Source organism: Phasianus colchicus, chromosome 1, assembly GCF_987193195.1.
Source record: "Phasianus colchicus chromosome 1, bPhaCol1.hap1.1, whole genome shotgun sequence".
Lineage (NCBI taxonomy): Eukaryota > Metazoa > Chordata > Aves > Galliformes > Phasianidae > Phasianus > Phasianus colchicus.
Window position 1 is genome coordinate 119,904,577 of NC_143436.1, and position 25,868 is coordinate 119,930,444.

The 25,868-nt window shown below is 45.5% G+C and overlaps 1 long non-coding RNA gene across 3 annotated transcripts; it reads left to right on the top strand.

Moving 5' to 3' along the window:
* The first annotated feature begins 729 nt into the window (after positions 1 to 729).
* LOC149919991 (uncharacterized) lies at positions 730 to 6,989 on the top strand. Of its 3 annotated transcripts, XR_016460536.1 has the most exons (5): positions 730 to 1,669; positions 2,012 to 2,872; positions 5,002 to 5,071; positions 5,738 to 5,795; positions 6,822 to 6,989. It is a non-coding gene; the product is annotated as an uncharacterized LOC149919991 (long non-coding RNA). The 3 variants fall into 3 exon arrangements; XR_016460461.1 differs by having other exon boundaries at positions 5,002 to 5,795; XR_016460405.1 differs by lacking the exon at positions 6,822 to 6,989 and having other exon boundaries at positions 5,002 to 6,561.
* Positions 6,990 to 25,868: the final 18,879 nt, after the last annotated feature.

Sequence of the window (25,868 nt, forward strand, 5' to 3'; positions counted from 1 at the left end):
CGCCGCGCGTCTGCGTGCGGCCGTGCGGGGCGCGCCGCCTCCCTCCCGCCTGCGCGCGCGGGGCGGCCGAGGCGCTCCTGGCTGTGGCCGCCGGGCGGCCGCGCGGACCGCGGGGAGGGTAGGGGTGGGGGGGGCCGCCGCCCCGCCGCCGCCGCCCCTGGCCGCGGGCAGCGGCCGGCGCCGCTCGCCGCTCCCCGCCCCCGCCGCGGAGTTGGCGCGGGCGCGGGGCCGCCCGCAGAGTGCTGACTAATCCGCCGGCCGCGGCGGGCGGGGCGGGCGCGGACAACCCTCCGCGGCGCCCCCGCCGCCGGCGCCCTCCGCCGAGGGGCCACGCCGGGCGGCGCCTCCCGCCGGGGCCGCGCTCGGGACGCCGCGCCGCGCCCCGCCCCGCCCGGCTGCCGCCCGGCCCCGCCCGCCGCGCCGCCACATCCCCGCCCGCCTCGGCGAGCCCGGGCGGCCCCGACGGGCGGCGGAGGGCGGCCGCTCCCCGCTGAGGGAACCGAGAGCGCTTCGAGGGAGCTCCTCCGTCCGCGGATCCGCCGCCGGGCGCGGACGGGGCGCCCTCGGCCGCCTCGGGGTGCCCGACGGCGCGCCCCGCTGCCCGGCAGCCCCCGGCCTCAGGCGGCAGAGTGGGCATGTGCGGCGCGTTCCGCACATGCCCATTAGGGAGGCCGGGAGCCTGCGGCGGGGCCGCGCTCGTCCGGACCGCCGTACCCGGGACCCCCGAGTAGCCGCCGGGCAGCTCCGGGCGCCGGCGGTGTCTCCCGGCGCGGGGCGCGATCCCCCTGTAAACCACGTGTTGAGCTTAACGACCAGAGTGGGCGAAAACGTGTGTTTGTGACAAGGGGCGAGAGGCTGTTCGGGTTCCTGGCGCTCATCAGCTGCCCCCGGCTTTTAGTTGTCAGCTCGGCGGTGCCGGTGCGAGGGCCCAGCTGCTGCCCGGCGTGCTGCCTGCTGGTGGGCGAAGGGGAAGTTTCAGTCTGAGGGTGTTACACCTGTTAGGCTGTGTGAGCAGCAGCGGCTCCCTGGTGCGGTTACTGCTGGGCTGACTGACATCGTCCCTCCCTGTGCATCTCTACAGTGTCTGACCCGAGAAGGTGTTGTCACACAGAAAGCCACCTTGCCATCGTACCTACTTCTTCCCTCACAACAAGGTTGCGCTTGAAGGCTAGACCAGTGTTTTGTAGCTTCCAACACGGCCAGTGAGGGGATCGTCTGACTGAGTGGAGCTAGGCTATGCCCACCCGTGTCCCCTGACTCTCCCAGTTCACCACGTTCCAGCCCGGTGGGTGCATGCCTTGTGCTCCTTGTCATTGGCAGCTCACAAAGAGCACTTGTCATTGCTACTGGCAGTGTCATGTTGCTTTTGGTCTCCATTAATTGACTTTTATCATTACTCAAAATGAAGGGGGCTATTAATTATTTCAGCAGGCAGCCGTTCCTCCACAGCAACCTCAGCAAAGTCAATGTGAGGAGCTGGCATCCAGCACAGTCCTCAGCATGCTGAGGCTGGGGTCTGCAGGCCTGCCCAGGCTGTAGGGAGCAGCCCTGTCCTTGCTGAGCACCCCTCAGCTCTGCCTGTCTTCTGCAGGGAGCAGGAGGGCAGGATTTCCATCATCACGTCTGTGTGCCACTTTACTACAGCTTTGAATGGTGCTTTACAAAATAGGTAATGATGTCTCATTGCTCTGGAGAGTTCCCAAACTAAATTAAGGAGAGAAGAATGGGAAGAGATGACCATCCAATGAGGTGCAGGTGCTGGGGAGTGGGATAAGGAGGGGGAGGGCAATGTGATTATGTCCTTTCAAAGTGAATGCCTCAGGGCAGCCACTTTTGGGGAGAGTGTAAAAGGGAGATGGAGAAAGGCGTGACTCATAGAGACAGCATCTGCACAGGGTTTAGGTCTGCTATTGAGAGCGGAACGCTTCTTTCAAGACCTGTGCAAGGAGACTGATGCTCGGCTGCTCCCTGTGACTTAGCACTATAACCCCTTCCTTCTCCCTTCCAAAAGGGGTCCTGTGGAGGAAAAAACTGAGAAGTGCTGAAGGGGGGATTCCTGATGGGTGATTTCAGATGAGCGAGGAGGGCCTCTGAGAAAGGAGAGGTGGCGGAGCAGCTGGATTGGCCGCAGAAGGTATGCGGAGAATTGGGATTTCGTGCTGTTCTGTTAGGCTTGAGGAACCAGAGGAGGTATTTTAGGAACGTGTGCATTAGATTTAGTGCTGTGACTGGGGAATGATTTTTGCAGCAGAGTGATGTGTGGTGCAGGTTCCAGCTGGAACAAGGTTACCCACAGTGAGGAGATGGTAACAAAAGTCGTCTTTGTTTTTGAGAAGGAGCTAAAAGAAAAAAAATTCCAAGGAGACTTTGGCTAGGTTTGCAAGGGTTACAAACCCTTTTTCACTGAATTTCCCTGTATTATGTTCATTTGTACCTGTAGAAAGTCTTGGTGATGGCATGTTGAACCGTTCTGCTTGTGCCAAGGGATCAGAATGCCAAGAGGCCAGCCCAAAGTGGCTGGGGAAAGCAGCAATTCTCATCTTATCACCCAACCGTGCTCTGCATGCTATTTCTTGGCCTTAGGCCTGGGACCTGGGCCAGCACCAATTAAATTGGTGAGGGCACAGACAAGGTTAATGACAAAGTTAATCTCCCATCGCTGATTGGTGAGGGAACCTCAGAACTGGTTGGTGGTTTTTGTCTGTTTGCAGTTAACAGGAGAGCATAGTCAAAGGTCTCCCTAATTCCAGGCTGAATCCTGTTGCAGAGGGAAGATTACCCAAAAGTACTGATCTCTTCACTGATGCGTACAGCACAGGGATGGCAATTTGCTTATACTGAAAAGAGTGTTACAGAAACACCATGGAAAATTGTAAGTTGGTCTTGGTGCAAATAGTAGTTTATATTTAATAAATCAACCATGGCCAAGGGGTGGCCACGCGTGTTGTCGCTTGTACTCACAGATTTCATTGCCAGAATTCAAGATGGCTGATTCCTTACCTCCTGAGACAGGCAAGCAGCACAATCAGCCTTGTTGAAATTCTTCCTCTTATGTCTGTGAGCCCCCAGTGTTCATTGAACAGAAGGGTGAGAAGAGATAACGGTGAAGGATTGCTATGGCTGTGCATGCACTTTGGCATTGCATTCTCGGGTGTCCTGATGTTCTGCCACCCATGGCGGGCTATATGTACACTAATTGGACTTGCTAATGCAGATCTTGGGAGGAGACATAGGAACCAGGAGGGATCTTTTTGCGTGAGCTAAAAAAAAAGAAATTCTTCCTCCTGGTACTGCGTGAACACGTCTGCTTTTTGCAGCCTGTCCTGAAAATGCAAATGCATAAGTGCTCCTCACTGGCCTAGTGGATACGGAGACATATAAAAAGAATGTAAATCACCAAGTAGTACTTTGACAGCTGACACCCATGCCTTTCCCGAGGGCCCTAATGGTCACTCTTCGGCAGCTCTTTGCTGATTCATGAAGACTGCTAAGAGAAAGCGTGTGTGACTTATCTTTTATAGAGTGTAATAAAAAGAGGGAAGTGCCCCGTGTGGCTGAACTGCAGCTCTGTGGTCTGTCTCTGAGATGCTCCATTAGCTGGCTGCTGGCAGTGATGATGCAAAAATGGGAGATCCCTGGTTGAGCCATTAGCATGAGCAGGCTGAAAAACTGTAATGTCACAGTGAGCCTGTGCTTTTCCTTTGCTTGTATGAAAACTTGGTAGAGGGGAAGGATGATTCTGTTCCCTTGGATGTTGGCATAGCTGCACAAAAGCAACGTTCTGCTTTTGGTTAGATTCTCCCATATTCTGTGAGATGCAGGCTCACTTAGCCAAAGCCTTTGGACCATTATTCTCCGCCTATATTTTTGGCCAGGTTCTCTGATGCTCGTGTCTGACCAGACTTTAATCCTGGCCTCTCACCTGTTTGTTTCAAAACACTGACTGCTGACATCTCTGTCAGCGCTGCCTCCAGCATTAGGAAAGGGTCTTTCCTTCACCACAGAACAATAATCTAAAGAAAGGTCCTTCCTTGCAGAAAGATGGATTAAGTTCTTGTTTTGAAATGCAGTGTAAATGGTCCTGATGTACTGAAATGTAACAGCTAATATAAGCAGACGAGTCAATTTACAGCTTTCATACTACATTTTAAGAAATAAAACAAGCAGACAAGACAGCACAATAAATCTGCCCGCTGTCCCAATCTGGTTGATATTAATTGAATGTAGTTTTAGCAAATAACTGGATGATGCGGCTTCCTAAAAATAAGAAATGCACTTACATGAATTTGTCCAAGGAGGCAGAGGACAGTCTTAAACAATATATTCTTTAGGATGAAAGTCTTTTGACCAATGAAGCAGCGTATATGTTTGGTTGCTATCTTGTGTGCACAACATGCAGCTCACGTTAGAACAACTCTGACTATACCAGAAACACAATTACATTATTCAGCACTCAAGAGAGACCAACAGAAAAAATAAATATCATTTAGGGACAAATTATTCTAGGAAAACAGGAATTCACCACCAGGTGTATAAAATTAAGGCTTCTTTGGTTTTAAAGAGGCAAGTTTTAGTAGAAAACAAAAACGTTAACTAGGAGTTTAGTAAATATGTCTGGAGACACTGGAATTTTGGCAGAGCGTAACTCCGAGAATAGTGTGAATGTTTCTTTTCTGTTGATGTGTCTTCACATAAAACTGGGCAAAACAAGTAGGTTGCAAGTAAAAGCAAAATAAAACACACATGGAGATACTGAAATAAGATAGCATTTCATTTCAAATTCAGGAGTAAATGTATGCATATACACACCTATATACACGTATATGTGTATGCAACTGTGTATATACACCATATATAGATGGCACGTGTGGAAGTGCATGTTTACTTGTATACATTTCTCTGAGTATACCTGTAAATAAATATTTACACGCAGGCATTAGTGAAGAAAGGACATTTAAATCATATAGTAGTAAAACTTTCTGATGGCAATATCTTTTGCAGGGTACTCGGGTCATCTGAGAACTGTGTAGACTTCATTATTGGAGGATATTAAAGGCAACTGAATGAATTGGTAAGGTGTGACACAAGCATAGCTAATTCCACTTTGGGGCAGAAGGATGGATGAGGTGACCTTGTGGTGTCTGTCCACCAGCACTATGTTCTGTGACTCTAGGATATAGCTCAAGAGTAGGTTAGGTGTTCCACACACATATCTGATAAAGTAAAATAGTCTGCGACTTGTGAATGCAGAGGCATTTATTACTGAGATGGAGGACAGCTCCATAGCTCACCTACAAGAACAGAAATCACAGGCTTGTTGGTAATCCCTGGCACAGCAGCCAAGCTGTAGAGGCAGCACTGGTCAGTCTATCTCTCACCTGTTAATGCTTTGCATTCTGACTTAGATGCCCTTTATAGCCTTTGGCTCAGCTTTGTGTCTCTAAAGCTGTTAGTAAAGAGAATTATCTAAATATGAATTACGGATGTGCAGCTCTGGGACAGCACACTCTGACTCAGAATTTTCTTCATGCTGCTCTGTCACGTTCGTCCACCTGCATCTAGATTGCATATTGAGTCATATTGACAGTGTAGTTGGCTATAAAGTAAGAGACCTTCAGTAAAGGATATTTTAAAAAAACCTCTTGTATTTTTTCCTCAGCTTTTCAGAGTGTGTGTGTGAACTGGTATCAGGTTGGCTATGTTTTAAACTATCACAGATTTTCTGTATCATTGACAGGACAAAATGTGAGCATTGGTGGAAGTATGGACCAAGGATAGAAAGCTCCGGGAAGCAGGTTTTGCCACTTTTCCCCATGCCTTTGTTTCTCTAAAATGGGGCTGAGATAAGCTGCTTCTCACTGGGAGTGGAGAAAGCAGAATTAGCAATTTAACAGCATGTAGGAAATGCGATGGGATGCAGCAGTGTCGACCTGTACAGTGTTCAGACCAGAGAAACCTTATTCATAAGATCATTCATAACATTCCCTTTGTTATGATTTATCAGTTGTTATTAAGTGCTGAAATGAGCCAAGTAATCCTATGAAAAGTAAAGGGGAAGTGAGTTTTAATTACTCTATACTCAGCCCATTTTCAGCTTCCCAGCAAAACACAGATCCCATATAACACTGTTAGAGCCCTGCCCCATCCTCCTTTCTCAGCACAAACCAGGCAATTACACCAGGTAAGTGCTTGGCAATAGTTTGGCTGTACCTCTGTGCTGTTTCACTGTCAGGTCTTGAGCTGCTGCTGTTCTTTCTGTCTGTCACAAACATGCCTTTTTCCTGCATTGCTGTAGGTACTCAGGAATGAAGTTGTAGACTGTCTACCTTCAAGAGAAAATAGAAGATCAATTAGGATTTTTAAGGAGCAAACTAAACAAGCAAAACAAAATATATTAAGAGCAGGAGATGGGCTATTGATACATCCCTTATGTTACATGTGATCACTAAAGCATATCACAGCTCTTCAATAGCACTTCAAAGTGCCCTGTTACTTACTTACTTACCCCATGTTGCCAAGCAGAGAGTGTGCAGGGCAGTAGCTGAAGGTTTCTGAAGGCTGTGTTAGGGTAGGACAATAGCCTGTCCGGTGTTCTTTTTAAGTAATGAAAAGCTTCCATGACAAAACAAGAAACATACAACACTGAAAGCAACCCACTGCAGTAAGTCACAGATGTACATTTTATGAAAAGGTGAGATGCATAGGGCATTGATGGAGAGCACTTACGAAGCACATTTTCAGTTCAGAACTACTAGAGATTTAAGCAGGTGTGTATGCAAAGTAAGAAAATAGCTTCCTATTTCTCTTGCATGCCTTCACAGGAGTGGCTTGATGTTCTGATTGTTCCTGATGCTCCTGAGGTAATAACAGAAGCAGGGGATTCTCCTACTGTACAGCATCCATTTGATCTTCAGAGGGTTTTTTTGGTTGTGCTTTCTATGAAAGCTGCATTCCAAACAGCACTTTCCACTCACGAATGCAGAATTGTATTATTACTGTGAATGTAACATGTTATTTTACATTTTAAACAAGGAGTTGGTGTTCTACCTGGGTAAGTGCCATCAGCGTTAGATGACACACAATTAAAACTGAATGTCAAAACCTGATTTTCTAAGGCAAATGTTTAAAATGGCATGCGTGCCTATTTTTAGATCAAAACCCCTTATCAATCCGTACACTGGCTTTCCTAGCAAATATGAACGTGCAGACCATGGCAGTATGAATCATCAGCTTGCCTCTGATCAGAATTCAGGGTGTGCTCTGGATTGTGTATAATACTAATTGAGTTTGGCTTTGCACCTGAAAGCACACACTTTATTTTGAGTGCATGGGAATATCATATGAGGAAAGACTGCTTTATATTTCAATGAAATTTGCTGTTAAATTTTGAGGAAATCATTAAGGACATCTTTTTTTTTTTTTCCTCAAGGCTGCTGCAGATGTACATTTTGGTTCATGGGAGATGAATTTTGTTCCTAAGACTAAAATCATGATTTCATTATTCTGTAATGTTTATGTCACGGTAGTACTTAGAGCCTCTTCTTGCTGTTCCTGTAAAGTTCTTCCCAAATTCACTAACTCATAATAATCTCAAAAGTCACTATTTGCACATGCTTAGCAGATGGTTCCTAGGAGATGGCTGCTAAAACTACACTGCATTTAGCATCCTCGATGTGGGGCTTTGCAATAGCTTTTTTTGGAAGCCAGGGGCTGCTCTGGTCCCTGGCAATTCTGTTAAGTCCATGGAGATTGTTTAGATTGTTTACCTATATACATTTTGTGCATCCTCCACTGATATCATGGGAGGTGAATTAGTCTGACTGGAATGGCAAGGAACAGAGATGAATGGAAATGCAGAAATTGTAGGAAGCTGCTGGGGAATAATGGTGCAAAGGGAGAATGGGTCCAGGTAGAATATAACACCAGGAGTGAATGCCAGGCTTGGGGTACACACTGCTTACAGGACTGGGAAATGAACAGAGATACCTTTGTAACTACCACTGTGCATCCTCTTTGTGTTTCCTCTCCTCTACTGCCAGAGAAGAAGAGCAGCAATCCCTGCAAAGGGAATGTTTCATTGGAATTCCTTGAAAACTTCCCCTCTTAACTGTGTATTAGGAATTCAGATTTGCTGTGGCCCCTCTGAAACATGGAGATTCACAGGGGGGGTGGAAGACCATGTGCTTTACCAACATCCCCCTTCCAGAATTTATGCACATATACATGTTTAAAAACATTCAGGTTGCAGAGTGAAGCACTGAAGCGTTCAGAGACACCTAATTCAAGAAGTCAATATGACCTTAATTTGGCCTCAGTGTGTGCACACGTTGTACTTGCATGGTTACACATTTGCTTTTTTTTAGGCTTGACCCCTTATTAGATGTCCAGGATCGATGGAAATTAGGGAAAGTGAGTTGCATGTGGAATGAGCCTGTTCCCCAGGGGCCAGGCCATGGATGCTGGATGAAAGCTGTGACTGAGCAAAGCAGAAACCATCAGGGAAAGAAGAGGAAGCATCTGTGAGTTACGCAGTTTTGTTAGATTAAAAATTAGATTTTGTCCTTGCCTTTTCCTGCTGTGCCTGACTGCCTGGGGACTCCGACATGTGGGAGCTGGGAAGCACGATTCCGTCTGGGTGAAAGCACAGGAGGAAAGTGTTTGTCTGGGAAAGACAATCATAGAACCATTAAGATTGGGAAAACCAGCAAGTCTGACCGTGAGCCCATCAGAGTTGCAGAAGGAGGCTGAGCACAGCCTCAGCTCCTGACATTTGTTGGCTGTCTTCTTGTCAGGGCTGGGAGAGCCTCTGCGTAAAAGAGAAAATGAAGGTAACGCTCATCGCTCTGTCACTGATGTGTAGCAGCGGCTTAGCACAGCCTGGGCAGGGGTGAAAGCGTCTGCAGCCTGAGAGGGGTGTGGAGAGGGAGGCGAGGAATAGCCACAGTTTGCCAAAATCAAGCCTTTAGAAGTGAGGAAAAAAAAAGCTAATTTTACAGTCGCTGGAGATGCAGCAGAGGATAACTCAGGGGAAAAAAAACAAAAAACAACAACAACAAAAAAAAACAAACAAAACCACAAACCAAACCAAAAAACCCCAAACTCGGTTAGTTCTCGTAAAGAAAGCAGGGCTCCCGCTTCCCGAGGAGGCCCGCTGGGCAGCACCGGGCAGTGCCGGGCGGCGGCGGCCACGGGGCGGCGATGTTGGGCAGCGCTCCCGCGGGCCCGGGCCGGGGCCGGCCGGGGTAGGGGTAGGGGTAGGGCCCTGCGCGGGGCCGCGGCGCCATTTGGTGGCTGAAGGTTGAGCTCGGGATCCGGGTTGGGACCGGGCACGTCCGGGGAGGGCGGCTTTCGGGCTCCCAGAGCATTGGCGGGGAGATGAGGCGCGGAGCAGCGGGACGGAGGACTGAGGCAGCTCGGCGGAGCCGCGGTGCAGCGTCGAGGTGTGGGAAGTCGAAGCATCTCTGAGCAGCGGCGGCAGCAGCAGAAGCCGAGTGTCTCTGAGCAAGTGTCAGAGTGTCTTGGCAACAGTAGGAGATGTCTGCAACTTTCCCTGACTCCCGCAGAAAGCACGTCATGTAGGCAGGGCGGCGGTGCGTGAACGCAGCGCTGTGAGCTTGGGTTGGAAGTGTGCGCATACACAGAGAGCAAAGGCTGCTCTGCTCCGGGCAGGGACCCGAGAGCTCTGTGGCAAAGGCTCTGGCATTTTTCTCTGGCCATTAATTGGTTGTTACAAATCTGCAGTGCAGTCATGGCTTTTTTTTTCTTCTTCCTTTTTTTTTTTTTTTTTTTTTTTTTCTTTCCCCCTCCTTTCCTCTCCTTCATATTATTTGTTCTAATGGCAATATTAGTTTTAACTGGTGGAGAACACGAACTAGTTTCTTTGGTAACCGAGTCGGTTAGACACCCACACGAAGTTGGAATGTGTGAGGTGCAGACATTTTCCTTTTTTGAAAAGCTGTGGGCTTTGAAAACCTCAGCAGTAGGGCAGCAGTGTGTGTTCTCAGGGAGCCATTCCAGAAAAAAGTTGTGTGTGCCATATGCAGATTTATAGCTAAGTCCTGATCTTTTGTTTACACAGACATATGGAACTTGAATATATTACCTACAAATTGATTTCTCCGGTGACTTTAGGATTATATACTTCTTTATCTTCCCGTTATTTCATCCTTCTCCCGTTCCCCATTTGTAGAGCATAGGTGGCTGTGAAGCAGCATGCAGCAGGAATGCAGTGAAGGTGAACAGGCTTACAAATGTGCTGCATTACTTCTTACTTTCCTTGGTGCAAGTGAAAAGCTATGCGATGAATCTGCCTCCTGATATTTTAGAGGTGAGCCTTTGTAGATAGCTTATTTTTAGGATTTAAATAGAAAGGTGGTCTTTGTCTTCTTGGTAGTTTTTTTTTTTTTTTTCTTTTTTCTTTTTGAAAGCAATTAAGTACGTGCAGGATTAAAATTGTGAATGTGAGTAGTAGAAATATGACTAATAATCCCTGTCCTATTGCCTTCATCACAACTGGTAGTTTAGATTCTATCAGCAACAAAAGCTTGGAGACTTTATTGCACTTCATCTAGTAATACACTGAATCCTCCCCGCACATTAAAATGTACATTTTTAAACATAACCTCTCTTGCTCCTGTATATGAGGCAAGATTGTACTGGTACCTGAGAACTGACAGCCATACAGAGAGGCTAAGCCTGACAAGGCCGTGGCATTGTTCTTGTCTGAAGGAGGTGTTAGAAATGAAACAAACAATGAAGAGTGAATGAGGAGGTTTTACCTTTTTTTTGCTTCCCTCTTCGGAGTCATCTATCATAAAACAGAAAAGTAGGTATGTGTTGAGGTAAATATGTTTTTATGTTAATACAGTGCCTTTTAATTGCAGTTCTTCCAAAATGGGAAAACCCTGACATAAATATGGAGAGCACCTGAAAGTACTCTTATGCAGCACTTGTTATTTCATAACACCCCTTCCAGCACTACAACAAAATACGTAGCACACTGCACTAGAAAGCTGGAAAGGATGCGCTTCCTAGTTTACAGGAGCCTGATGAAGACAGAGCTGAGTGATAATGTAATAAACACTTTTTTATAGTACTACATAGTTAAAATTTAATCTGTGATAAATAAAAGGTAATGAAAACATTGGTTGGAAGAAAAGCTTGACTTAACAGAAATAGAAACACATCGCTTATCCTCCTCTGGGTCGCTTATGTCATCCTATGGCCACATCACTTTCTTAAGCCTGCAAGGAACGTTTCCCTCCAGGCTTCTGCACATTCTGCTGTCTCCTCCTGGTGCCAGACACAGTACTTCTGCAGCATCTTTCTGAGGCACTTCCCGTCTCTCATTGCCATAGAGACAGTGTGTGCCTATTAGAGCCAACCACAGAGATGTGCTCACTCGAAACCAGGGATGGCTGGAGGAGGCAGACCATGGGCAGACCCATAGGCTTAAGTGCTGGGGAGAGGATTTTGTGGCAAGGCTGTGGTCTGAGCAGTTGTTTAAGTACAGAAGGGCAACAGGGTCCGGAAATCCTCAGCAGGCAAAGTGATCTCATGGGATGCAACCAGACAGCTTAAGAAACTCATTCCCAGTGCTCTGGGAGCCATATCTGAACCACACCCTGATGCTATTTGTATAAAAGGTGGTGCGCAGCATGATTTCATATTCTCAGTAATAAACAAAATGCTGTGTATAGGAAGAAGCCGGGGCTTGTAAGAAGAGCATAGCAAGGACTCAAGGCAACCTTGATTCTCTCCTTTTCCCACTTGGCCTCTGCTTTGGGGGAACTGGGGTGGGTGCATGGTGCTGGGAGTTGTGGCCCTGTGCTGGCCAAGGGATGTCTCCCAGTGGTAAGCCTGGGTTCACAGATACACTCAAGCTGTTGAAGCCTGAGTCTCAGTGGGGCTAATTAGCTTCTGTGCAGTAACACGTGGCAAAAGGAGTTGCAGCTCCGCATCTAACTTACGTGGTAGCCTGCCTGGATGAATCTGTTACTTGAGCAGCAGTAGTAAAGCCACAAGAACAAGGGATGCAGCTGCCAAAATGTAGCTGAGGCACAAAGGTGGTATCCAACTGCTATTGTTTCTAAGACTGTAACTAAAAATAGCATTCACAGATATAGTTTCTTATTGATATTGCAGCCCTTTCAGCCTCAGTTTGCCCCCCCTTTTTTTTCCCGTTCTTTCACATAGCACATATTTTAGTCCACAACAGCCCTTAAAAATGTGTAAGAATACGGTAGTATGTTGGGCTGTAAATATAGTCATAGAATCACCATCATAGAATGGCTCGGGTGGGAAGGAACCTCAAAGTCCACCAGCCCCAACCCCTGCCGTGGGCAGAGCTGCCCCTTACCAGCTCAGCTGCCCAGGGCCCCATCCAACCTGGCCTTGAGCGCCTCCAGGGATGGGGCACCACAGCTTCTCTGGGCAGCTGTGCCATTGCCTTCTGCTCTCTGAGGAAGGAATTTTTTTTAACATGAAATGTGAATTTTCCCTCTTTTAGTTTAAGCACTGCTGTTACTGACTGCAAAGAGAGCCAGCTTGTAAGAAAATGCAGTGTTAGCTGTACAAAGAAGCCTGTGTGCACAAGGGGAATGAGCGTGTAAATTGTCAGGGGATAAACAAGGAGAAAAGAAGTTGCTCAAAAAAGAAGGGGATGAGAGTCTATTCCCCAGCTTTACTGCTTCCAGTCTTCTGTTGTGAATTAGCAACAAGTACTCTTCAGACTAACCTTGTTTTCCCAGCATGAGCATGCACTACTTCAGGGTTTGTGTCACCATACTTACATATACTTTCTTAAGCTGCAGCTGTTGTCCCACCTGGGGGGGAGGTGAGCACTGAGATGTGGCTGATCTAAAGCCTGTTGTAGTCCTGTGCATTTAGTGCCTGGGTCAGACTTGTGCTTCCTCTTTGAAGTCTTGCAGTGTTTAGCTTGCCAAACAACACCACCTCTGAAGCAAAAGTGCCTAATGTAGCAAAGGCTGGGTGAGCTTTACAGTGCTTTCATCAAAACTCAGGCTAAGCTCATTATAATGGCCTTCATGTGCTACAAATATATTAATACACTTCTTGGAGACAGAGCCTGCTTCCATTATGCTGGTTCCCGTGGCATGCATGAATTATTGCCTACCAGAAAAGTGTTAAGTGAAATGTCACCAGGGGATTATCACTTCCCTTTCCTGCTGAATTGTTTTGTAGAACCAAGCTCCCACCACCCTGCAGGAAAGCCTTGAGGAGGAGTCTTGGAATTGTGGTTTGTGCTCCACGTTTCCACTTTTAAGATCTTTCTTTCTCTCTCACTCTTTCTTGCTTTCTCTCTTTCTCTGTCTTTCTCCCTTTCTCCCTTTCTCCCTTTTTCTTCCTTTCTTCCTTCCTTTCTTTACTTTCTTTCTTTCTTTTTTTTCTTTTTTTTCTTTTTTTTTTCAGGAAGGAGGGAAGAAATGTTATTTTGCTCCATGTTTTTTCTGGTATGAAGACCTGGCCACGGCTCATTCTTAACACATCTAGCTGCCTTTGGAAGGCCCGGGATACTTTCATGCTTCCATTGCTCTACCTCTCCCCATTTCCCTGCATAGAATCATAGAATGGCTTCTATTGGAAGAAATCTCAAAGATCAACTAGTTCCAACCTCCCTGCTGTGGGCATGGTTGCCAGCCACTAGATCAGACTGCCCAGGGCCCCATGCAATCTGGTCTTGAATGCCTCCAGGGGTGGGCACCACAGCTTCTTTGGGCAGCTGTGCCAGAGCCTCACAACCCTCCGACTAAAGAATTTCTTCCTAACATCTAAACTAAATCTCCTCTCTTTTAGTTTAAATTCATTACCCCTTGTCCTATCACTATCTACATGTGTAAAAAGTTGGTCCCCTTGCTGCTTGTAAGCTCCTTTCGATATTGGAAGATCACAATGAGATCTTCCTGGAGCCTTCTCTTCTCCAAACTAAACAATCCCCAAACCCTCAGCCTTTCAGCATAGGAGAGGTGCTCCATCCCTATAAAAATCCTCATTGCACTCCTCTGGATCTGCTCCAATAGATCTGTGTAATTCTTATGCTGGGGGCCTCAGGCCTGGACACAGTACTCCAGGGGAGGCCTCATGAAGGCAGAGTAGAGGAGGACAATCACCTCTTTCACCCTGCTGGCCACCCCTCTTTTGATGCAGTCCAGGATACCATTAGCTTTTGCTTACTCATGGCCATCTTTTCATTCATCAGGACCTCTGAGTCCTTCTTGGCAGGGCTGCTCTCAAGGATTTCATCTCTGAGTCTGAACTCATATCTAAGATTACCCTGACCCAAGTGCAACACCTTGCACTTGGCCAAACGTGTCTCAGCAGAGTACCTACATCACTTGTAGCAACCAACTGTGCGGCTATGAACTTTTGGAGTTCATCGTATTCCTCATCTGCCAGCTTTTGCTGCCAGTGCCAGCAAAGGTTTCTTGACCCCTTGCCTCTGCTCATGCTCACCTCCCATAAGATGTACGCACTGTTCTGTGAGCTCTGGTCATTATTCACTGTGATCATTGCCTAATGGTGACTTCTGCAAACCGGTGTCACTAAAGAAGGAGTGTGTGTACTGCATACACATGCAGTGGGTGATGAGATGGAAATTGCTTGACATGTTGGTATTTAGTGATGTTAGATGGGTACATCCTGCAGCATATCTCAGCCATGTAATGCTATAGTAGCCAGGGATCATAAGACATTTCCTACAGTAAATATAACACCTGGGACAAAGATACATGGATTTAGGTAGTGATAGATTAAAACCTGCTTGTGGTGCAGTCCTGATGCTGGTTTAAAAGGTTAAAGATTAAAAATGACATTAAAAGTTTGTAAGCTTCTGTCATAGCATTGTATCTTGTCCAGGCTGAAGGGCTCACATCTTTTTTCTATTGCATTTTTCCACGTGCTCCCAAACACAGTGTGTGTCTCTGCACAGCACCAAAGGGCCAGCAGGGAATATTAAGACGTGTGTGGAGCAGAACACAAGAGCTTGGGATGAGGCACCAGCTGCAAAGTCAGCTCTGCTAAATGCTGCAACCTCTTTGGGTGGACAGAGTTGTGGACAATGTCTCTTCAGTCAAGGTATTGTTGTAAAAACCTTAAGCTTGGTGTCTTATCACTTACGTTTATAAGCATATGTTCTTAATGATGTGTTCTCCAGAATGAGCTAGTGTTGCTGCTAATTTAAAAGTCACGTGCAGTATCTTTGCTGTCTTTGTGATTTTTGAAAATGCCTGCTTTCTTTTGCTGACTGTCCCCTTTATTAAAAAAAAAAAAAAAAAAAAAAGAGAGAGGAGTTTGTCCTTTTTGTTTTGATTTCATGCTTTGGAGAGAGAAGATTAGAGCCAGATGAAAATTCTTTTAAATATAGGACTCAGAATTCAATCACCAGATATGATTAAAAAACTGGATTTCTAGATCTGCCTACCTACTGTTGCTGAAAAAAAGCAAAGGAAAAAGGTGGTATGACACACAGAGTACACCCATAATGATTTCATTCGCTGCAGAGCCATCCTTCAACAAAACGATAACTAACCAACCCTTTTGTCAACACAGCACTATTCAATTTATCATTTAAGTTGGTAGGTAAACAAGAGAGTTAATGAACCGGGGACAAGTTGGTCATGATGGACAAGAAATATAGGGATTCTGCATTGCTTTTTCCCTTGTTCATCCTTTCATACCTGTGCTATTTTGATTTGGCACCAATTTCACTCCCATTTTACACTTGCCTTGCACTGCAGTAAATAATTACTCAAAGATGAAGACAATTGCAAATCAGGCTTGACATATTTCAGAGAGCAAATTGCAGGAAGTGCAGTTAGGACTCCTTAGGTGCTTGCCCTGGTTCTGCAAACCACTTTCTAAGTGACCCTGGACAATTAACCTCTCTGTGTTTCTGTTTATCTAACTGTACTACTTCTCAGGGGTGTTATTAGGCTTAATTTATCAATCATTCAATACACTCATATGGAGTATTTTGAAATGCCTGCTGAAAGAGACCATCTAAGTGCAGAACAGTATTTAGAAGGTTAATTCACCTGTTAAAATCCATTTGTAGCTGGTTCAATTTACTTGGTTTTATGAAGAAAAATTGATCCAAAATATTTAGCAAGTAGAAACTGAAGAAAACCAGGAGAGAGTTATCAAGATCATAGGTATTTAAAAAGATGTGCAATTTCAAGGAGTGGCTGATGGGTCTCTTAGGCACAATATATGATACTGAGTCTTTCAAACAAGGTTAAATATAATAATTGAGAGAAAAAGATATCTGTAAATAAGGCTACTCAGAAAAGACAATTTCCAACTTTTCTTCTTCTCTTTTAAATGAAAGCTTCAGTTACCTCAGAGAGAAACAGAGTTTGCAAGGTACATGTCTGAGCTCCTGTTTCTGTGACTGCAAAGCTTAAGGTTGCAGTCCACGCCTGAAGTAGGCAAAAAAGTTGGTGGTTTTTTTTTTTTTTTTGGCCAGAAATTTCTTCTTGGATGTAGGAAACCACCTTCATATAATCAAGTTTCCTAATGAAGATGGTAAGTCCTGTTGCCCACTGGGAAACCCAGGTCCTTCTCTGCAGGGCTACTTTCTGGCAGGTCAGACCCTAACCTGTGCCAATGTCTTGTGGCTGTTTCTCCCCACATGCAGAACTCTATACTTGCCCTTGTGGAACCTCATCAGGTTTCTTTCCTCACAACTCTCCAGCTCTCCCAACTTGCCTTACCTCTGTGCAAACAGAGTATTTTGCAATGGCTGCTTCAAGACTCACACCAGAGGATCCAAGAGCAGCCCTGAAAACTGGGCTCAACCATCCATGTGCCAAGGCAAGGCACAACAAGAATGGAGGCTTGATGAATGCATGAAGCAAGGTGCAGCTGTAGAAAGCAATTTTGCCATTGACAGAATTCTTCAGCAGCGCTTTGCAGATAGCTATTGGACAAGTTACACTGTAAACGGGTAAGAAAGAGAGAAAAGAGAATGTGCATGCACTGGGGAAGATAGCAGTAGAAGCTGAAGGAACTGCTATTTTAGAGAGAAAGGTTTGAAGATGTATTATACACGAAATGACACAAGATATGATGCACAAGCCCATGTATCACTTCATTTACAAATCAATCCTGCATGCTAAACAGGTGTGATAACATCATTTTTTTCCTGATTAACAGGGCATTTTCCTTTCTTCTGAAGCCAGCACTTCAAAAAAAAAAAAAAAAGGCAAGCAAAAAACAAACAAGTTTGAGCAAACAAGCTCATTCTCCTTATTGCAATGTGTATTCTAGGACTTGGAGAGCTTGCTTCTCCACCCAGGGAGCACAGCTCAGTGCCAGGCTCAGGCTGCTGACTTAGCTTTTCTCCAGTGAGCACTGCAGCCTTTTTGCCTCTTCCTTCCATCCCAAGTGGCAAACTAATCCGGCTTTTTCTCCTGCTGGCCAAGAAGAAAGAAAGCAATTGAAGGAGTGTTGTTTCTATGCTGAAATACTTGGGAGTGGTTGGCTTATTATGGGATGGGAGGGTCATAAGAGTGCACAGATAGAAGAGAATAACTAAATTGATGTGAGAGTGATTCTTGCAGTTTGCTGTTTCTGAAGCTGAAAGCACACCTTTATCTTTACATCTATTCTGGGAGCTCCATGGTTTATTTGCCTTTGGTGTGAACTTATTTCTGCCTGGTTTCAAGTGCATGCTCCCAAGCCCAGCAAATGAAGTGATATGGTGGGTCTGTCTCTCCACTTCTTTGAACTTTGGGCGGACAGTCACATTTGTGGAAAGCACTCTTCATACTGCCAAATCAGATTGTGCTGTTCATGTTAGCATTTCAGGCTGGAGTACAAGCATCACCTAGTTTTTCATTCTGCAGGTGAGATTTAGGGGCAGGAATCACAGCTGGTCTGCTGCTCCATCCCCAGCACAGCATGCCATTATGCTTTTCATCTTCTTCCTTTGAGCTGGGTGAGAAGTGCTTCAACTCTTTGTGAGCTTCTGTTCAACCATTACCACATCTGGCTTAGGGGGTATGAGTTAGAGTCTCTCCTGCTTTCCTTAGGGGTGCAAGCTCAGTAAGGAGCTGCTGATAAAATCATGCAGTTCTCCTTACAAATTAGGAACTTATTGTATAGCTGCTTGATGTAGGAGATAGCAGAGTCCTGAATTTCCACCAAATACACTTTTATCTCATCCTGAGTCGGCTGCTAGATGTGGCTTTGCCAGCAGAGGCATGGTGTGATGGTCTTCTCTAGTGATGGAGTTCTGGTGCACTGTGCCAAGGTCTCAGATAAAGAGCGCTGGCACAGAAGAGGGTGCTCCCTCACCTGCTAATGCTCCATGTTCTTTGTGCATTATGTCTATTTTCACCAGCCAAGAAGGTGTAGTGAGCAAAACCCTTAGAAAAACAAAATGTATTCATCAATAGTTTGTTTATACATCACTGGTGAATAAATTATTTGTAAGCACCAGTGCACTGTTCTCCATAGAAAAGTTATAAAACCCTGTCTTGACTTACCAAACCCTGGCCAAGCCTTCCTTACTCGTTTACACACTCGCTATAGCATTTCCTTTTTCCATTGCTTTATTCATAAGATGGTGATTTTTATCGCTCTCTACTCAGTAATAATGTGGTTCCTATCCTCCTTGCTAGAAGAAATTTCTTATTCTTTTTAGTACATATAATCATTCTTTTCTTAATTTATAGCATGTCATGTATTATTCAGTGACATCTCTTGGCTCTGATTACAGGTTCTATATAGTCTTACAAACTTCAAAAAACGATTGTTTAAATTACAATAAAATAATATCCAGCTCATTTATCTGGTGAATTTGTCTTTCATTTGCAGTTATCAGGGCCAATGTTTTTTACAAAAGAACTTTTGTCAGGATTCTTGCAGAGGGATGGGGCTGATGTGCTGTATTCCTTGAGAAAGAGCTCAGGGGAGCCCCACCTGCCTCAGGAGATGGATTTTTAGGTTGAGAGAGAAAAGGTACATGATCTTAGTGACTTGTAGCCCAAGCCAGAGTGTGCTGAAATCAGTGGGAGCAATGTCAGTTGATGGCAAATTGTGTCTCAACACATTAAAATGCTTCTGACTGAAGCTTTGTTGTCCTCCTTACCACCTGCAAACTCACCCAGAGCTGCTCCTAAGGGACATGTGAACTGTGAAGTCTTTTATAGGACTCCTGTGCCTCTGTCCCTCTGCTCTCCTCTGGTGACCTGCACCAGTGAGAGTCAGTGGTTTGGTCTGAGATAGCAGGGAGACTCCTACAGGAGGTAGGGCCAGTGGAAGTGGAGAAATGAGAGGCTTGAGAAGATGATCTTCCTGACCCTGATGAAATTAATTCTCCCACTATTTCTCAAGATCAGTTAAATCCTCTGTGCTGAGGTATTTTCCCATCAATCCAGACGCAAATTACCTCTATTAATAGTTGAGTTTTGTGGTGATGTTATGCAAGATCTGTTGGAAAATGAGCTTCTGTTGTTATTAGCAGCGGATGTGCAGAGAGGACAGTGTACTTGCTCCTTTTAGTTCTGAACATCCTCCTGCTAGTTTCAGCCAAAACATTCTTGCCCTCATATTTAGCTTTTTTCCCCATATATTTAAGATGTCTGTAGTCCCCCCCCAATCCCAGCTACATGCTTTCTGTCTGAGGAGGAGAATTTCCTTCTGTGCTATTGAAAAAACAGAAGACACAGTGCACTCATTCTTGGGCTAGTCCTTGGAGTAAAACTACTAGAATTATGCAGAACTTTCCCCTGCTTTGAGAAGACACACTGACACAATAGAGAAGACCTTTTAATGTTTTTTTTTAGGGTGCTGTAGGACTGGGTGCGGCTGATGGATGTGATGGGTCTAATCTGGCTACCCCTTTAGTTCCCTTGTTTGTATGGAGTAATGCAAAAAGTATGTGTAAATTTACCTTATTACCAACCCAAATATGTTTTCTTCTTGCTCCTTCAGTCTATCTCTACTTCAGAAATTCAGGTGGATATTTCTATAGCTGGTACAGCTCGTCTGCTTGCTTTTATGTTTGGCAGGAGCCATTTCACTGGGAAGTCACTCCTTCATGCTTCAGCCTTCGCACCAGCTCTGGGATTTATTTTGTCTAACTTCATCTTCTCAAGCTAATGGTATGTCTAGGTCCTGACATCTTGTATCTTGGGACCATTTCTAACGCATATTCTAAAAGTCCCTGGAAAAACACAGTGATGCTTACAAGGAGTTACTTCAATCTGCTGCAAAGATACTGCTGCTGCGTAGTTTCTGCCTGGGTGTCCAGATTTTTCAACTTCAGCTTTCTCACTTTTGAGGGAACAGGAAGGTGCCTGGATATCCACACCTAGTCCAGACCCCTTGGCTCATTCTTCTTGCACTCAGTTGGGTTAGTGTGGGGTGAGCTGCAATGAGTGACTCCTCCCCAGATGGCATTCCCAGGATGGGCCTGAAACCATTTCTAAAAGGAGGTTGGTCCCTTTTTGCCAATCTGCCCACTGGAAGATCTTATTTGCACTTCCAGTGCCAGGAAGAAAAAACCAAACCACCACACTTCCCATCCCATAGTGATGGGTACACAGAGAGTTTCTACAAGTTCTTTTATAAAATAAGAATGGAGGTTTTTCTGTTATTGCTTTTTTGAGGATTCTTGATTGAAAATCTGCAGTACCTACTCTTCTCTGGTTAAGATCCAGCACTGCAGAAACTCATTTTCAACTATAGTTCAGCTGAAAAGTTTAAAGGCTGCAGACGGGAGTTGGAGCAGTCTCTGGGTGCTGATTCTTGTCAAGTTTATAGATGTATTCCTAAGTAAGTCGTTTCTGTTCTCTGCAGGATGTTGCTTCTATCTCTAAGGGCTAGGTTATGTAAAAATAATGGCATAAGCTGCCTTAGCCTGGCAAAAACTAGGAATCAATGAAACACTGCCTTTTCAATCAATCCTCTTCTCTAATTAGTGCTGCATGGAGGAGCTATCTTTTAATAATAATAAAAAGAGTAATTTAGTTGATGATTGATGGGAGAAATCTGAATATGTTATTAAAAGCACCAATCAACCATGTATGGAGGGGGGTTAATAAAAATGATATTTGTCAAAAATCATGAGATTTTTCAGTGTGAATCATTTATGTGACTTCATCAGGTAGGCCCTGTAACTGATGTGCTCAGGTGTGGGGTATGGAGGCAGATTACATACTTCTTACCTGAGGAAATTTGCTACGGGCTTTGCAGGTTTCACTGGAAGAAAAACGCATTTCAGAGGGATGATCTGAGTATGCACAAGGATGGACTGGGCCCAGTCAGCCCTGAGGAGTGAAATGAACGCAAAGCTGAGTCACTGGGGTTATCATTGATATATCTTAATGCAAAGATTGATTGTGACAAATAATTGCTTTTTGCTCCGATGCTGTTCTCTTTTCATCAATTTGATTTTGAGTATTGTTTTTTACTAGTCTGAAATTGTAAGCCATACACATGATATTATCTTAAAGTGGGAAATGCTTCCTGGGTCAAAATTCCCTTACTGTACTGCAATATTAACTCAAACAAGTAATGAGAAGGGGGGATACGGTCTTTTACTTCTAACCTGTGTTTGAGGAAACAGAGCTAGTAAAACTCCAGCACATACATCCCACAGGCCTCAGCACAGAAATATGTGAGAAGCCAAAAAAATAAATTCCATTCATCCAGAAGAAAAAGGCAAGAAGAATCAGAGAATTTTGTCTTAGATTGTTGGACTGCCTCAGTCATGTAACATCTCTGGAAACACGATGTTATTAAAAACACCCTACAAAGACTTATACACTTATACTCTGCTGTAGGTCCTCCTAGTATAATCTCCACTATTAGGAGGCACTAGAGGTTCCCTGAAAAACCCCAAGCCAGGTCTGTGAAGTCTCCTATCCAGCTCTCATTGCTATGATACGGCATGACAGGTTTGTGGTGACAGCTGCTGTAAATCACTGGGTTGAAGAGTGGGGATCAACATGGAACAGATCTGAGTGCGGTTGGGAATAAGGCTGCATTAAAGACAGAAATTTCTGTATGCCTGTTCTCAGGCACAGAAGGCTGTGTAGTGCTGGTTGTTTGCTGTTCTTCATGGCTGCTGTGTGTGGGTTTGGAGATACTGACTCCACCCAGCAGGGTCTATCCTGACACAAGTGGCTCATTAAGGAGCTCCATCTCCCTGCTGAGGAGAGTATCCTTCAAAGGCCATCCAGAATGCCACAGTTAAAGTGCTCTGAGGGAGCGTGCATCTTCCCATGGACAATGAGAAGAGACCAGCCTCTTCTTTTGAGCTGCTGAGTTAGCAGATGTAAATACCCCCACAGTATTGTATAAGTAATCTCACATCACAGCCTTGGTTCCTATCAGTGTGAGCTGGGGCAGAGACTAACTGATTGCAACAAGGCTTTAAAAGGAAATGCAATTAGTTGTAAGTCACCATTTCAGAGCGGCTGTGCTGACAGCTAGGGGATTAATTCTGCTCTCACTTATTAGGCACATGCTCCAGATTTTTGATATAATTTAAGTTGAAGAGAATATTACATGACAGGCATCGCTTTAAACTTTTACAGATTCTTGGATCTCCTTCCAACGTTAATTGTAATCCCATGCGATGAGCCTATTCATTTAATGCAAACTCACTCATGGGCTGTGCCTCTGATGCAGCATTCGCTGGGAGCACATCATTGTTCTGCTGCTTCTGCCCGTGTCTGCAGCAGGCATGGACTTCCTGCAGTGGCTGCCATCAGCAATTGAGTTGGACTTAATGACCCTTACGGGTCTCTTCCAACTTGGTTCAGTCACAAAGCTTCCATCTTGTAAACAGACAGGTCTTCCTCTCTGTCTTGCTCTGCTCTCCCTGTCTTTTCTCATCCTGTGCTTAGAGTGGAAGAAATTTTGACATGCACCGGGAGCACTGAAGCCCAAAGGCGTGGGCTTTCAGAGGGTTGGACAAATCTTGAAGATGCAGAAAACTCCTGTGAGCAACTACAAAGTATGCTCCATAGTGCTTGTGGGACCAAAGCAAGCCAGAGGGGTCATCAACACAGTCACTGAGTGTTTTTGGAGTTGTAGCCCTTGATGATGGGACAACATAGGTATTGGTGACCCCCAGACTATGGCCTCCACTGAGCAGTGGGGTGTGAGGTGCTGGTGGTGTTGGCACACAGCTGGGTAAGCAGCCTCCATGCTCCATCCAGGCAACATGCCCTGGGAGAGACCTTGCGTAGCCCTGTGTCCTCGGGGTAGTCAGAAATTGTGGTCATTTGTGCTGCCTGAGATATGCTGCAAGAAGAACTTAAAGCTGGCAGGAGAGCTGGCATTAGGAAGGGAAGCCTTGGCATTTTCCCTCAGCAAAATGCTCAGTCAGCTGATGGTGCTGCAGCTGAATCTGAGCCGTGTCACCCATCTCGCTATTGTCTTATTACTGCTGTCATGCTGGTGCTGCTTTTCCGTATCATACACAGGGGTTTTAACTGTTTAATTAGCTCAGAGGGAATGGTGTGCATAAAGGGCTTGATTCTGTAGGATTATACTGAGTCACAGTACTCAGAAGGAGCAAATTCCAGTACAGCAGAACCAATTTGGACACCGTCAGCCTCCACACAGCACAGACTCCAGAGAAGATTGCTCTGACTAAAATACACAGCTATGGCACAGCTGAACGTGACTCATAGGAAATAGTATGCTGACCTGAATACGCATGCTGCATGCGTGCTGTGGGTGGGCAGCTTAAATGCTTTGCAAAACTGTTTCTCTTAGTCCTACTTTCCCCATTTGTGATTGGCAGTAAAAGCCAGAAAGGATGAATCTTGATTCTCCCCTTTGCCCTGCTAAAGAAATGCCTCACTCTACCAACATCAGGGCTCCTCTGTCACCCCGTATAAACATGCTCCAGCATCTAGCTGCTGTGGGAGGTGAGGGTGACATACACAGAGGCAGCGGGATGGGGTGAGCTGTGGGGTGTGTGGGGACCTCCACAGGAACATGCATGCTGCATTTGCAGGATGGTTAGTTTCCGTCGTTGTCTATGAGAGATACAGGCTGCTAAAGGAGGCAGTGTGAGAATACAAATGCTGATAGGATTATAATGCCTTCTGGTTTACAATGGGAAAAAAAAAAAACACCCAAAACTTCACAATCCCTAAACCCTACCTTGAGCAAACAGGGATGAAACTCCTTTCTTCATCCATTCTGCTCATAGGCAGCAGCAGCGGTTTGGCAGCTGGGTGGTGACAGTCTGGATACAGCAATTCCCATAGACTGGGTTCAGGCACATACTCTGTCATAGGAAAAGCCTGCCTCTGCAAGGGGAATTCAGGAGAAAAAAGAGGGGCTCATGTTTTCTTGTTGTTAATGAGAAGGAACTGGCTTTAACTGAAAGTAATTGACAGCATTAGGGTAATGATAAAGGACCGGTCTTGTTGCCAGAAAGATGGATTAGAGCAAGAGACATTTTTTGAGTCCAAAATTATTCCAGAGGCGAGGCAGTGCATCCTCTCTAAATCCATAGGGATATATAATGGATCTACTTAAATTTTCATATTGCAGCACAAAAACTTTCAGTCTCCAAAACAGTGAAACCATTTTTTTCCCATCATCAGGGATCAGATCAAGATTATACTGGTCTGTGGGCAGCTGGTCCATGTCTGCAGCTGAGCTCTTGCTACAGGTAAATGTATGTATTTGTTACCATGACACTGTATGTCACTTTGTGCCAGCTGAAACATGCTCACTGTGAGAGAAGACCATGCCTGTAGATAAAACATTTCAGATATTTTTTTTCCTGTATTTTTCTGCTAAATACTTACCTAGTATGACAGCACCATATGAACTGTAGTTCACTGGTGTGTGCTCGTACTGGCATTTCTGCTGTGCTTGGGCACTTGATTATATCGCATTGACTGAACAATCCTAGATGTATGTATGACTACAGATAATTGAGTGCAGGAATGTGTAGCAGAGAATTCACCACTGTTTAACTAGGGAGTGTCTGTACAGCAACAGGTCTGATTGAACGGGTTCTTTACATCTAGGCAGTATTTGTACTTATGGGTACGGTGTAGCTCATCTAAAGGCATCATGTTCATAATTTCTCTTTCTTAGAAATAAGAGAGAGAATCTTCACTGTGTTTAGAATAATATGAGACTTGAGACTGAGAATAATATGAGATTTGAGACTGAATGTGTACAAGTCTATGGGGCCGGATGGCGTGCATCCCAGGGTTCTGAAGGAGCTGGCTGAGGTGGTTGCCGAGCTGCTCTCCATCATATTTGAGAAGTCGTGGCTGTCTGGTGTGGTCCCGGATGACTGGAGGAAGGGTCACGTCACTCCCATTTACAAGAAAGGGAGCAAGGAGGACCCCGGGAACTACAGGCCGGTGAGTCTCACCTCTGTGCCTGGGAAGATCATGGAACAGATCATCCTGGATGACATGCTTGATCACATGAGGAAAGGGCGTGTGATCCGTGACAGCCAGCACGGCTTCACCAGAGGAAGGTCATGCTTGACCAATCTGGTGACCTTCTATGATGGAGTGACGGCATCAGTGGACAAGGGAAAGGCGACCGATGTCATTTACCTGGACTTGAGCAAGGCCTTTGACATGGTCCCCCACCACATCCTTCTCTCCAAAATGGAGGGATGTGGATTTGATGGGTGGACCACTCGATGGATAAGAAACTGGTTGAAAGGCCGCAGACAGAGGGTGGTCATCAATGGCTCTATGTCCAGGTGGAGGCTGGTAACGAGCGGCGTCCCCCAGGGGTCTGTCTTGGGACCGGTGCTCTTTAACATCTTTATCAATGACATCGATGACAGAATCGAGTGCACCCTCAGCAAGTTTGCTGACGACACCAAGCTGAGTGGTGTGGTT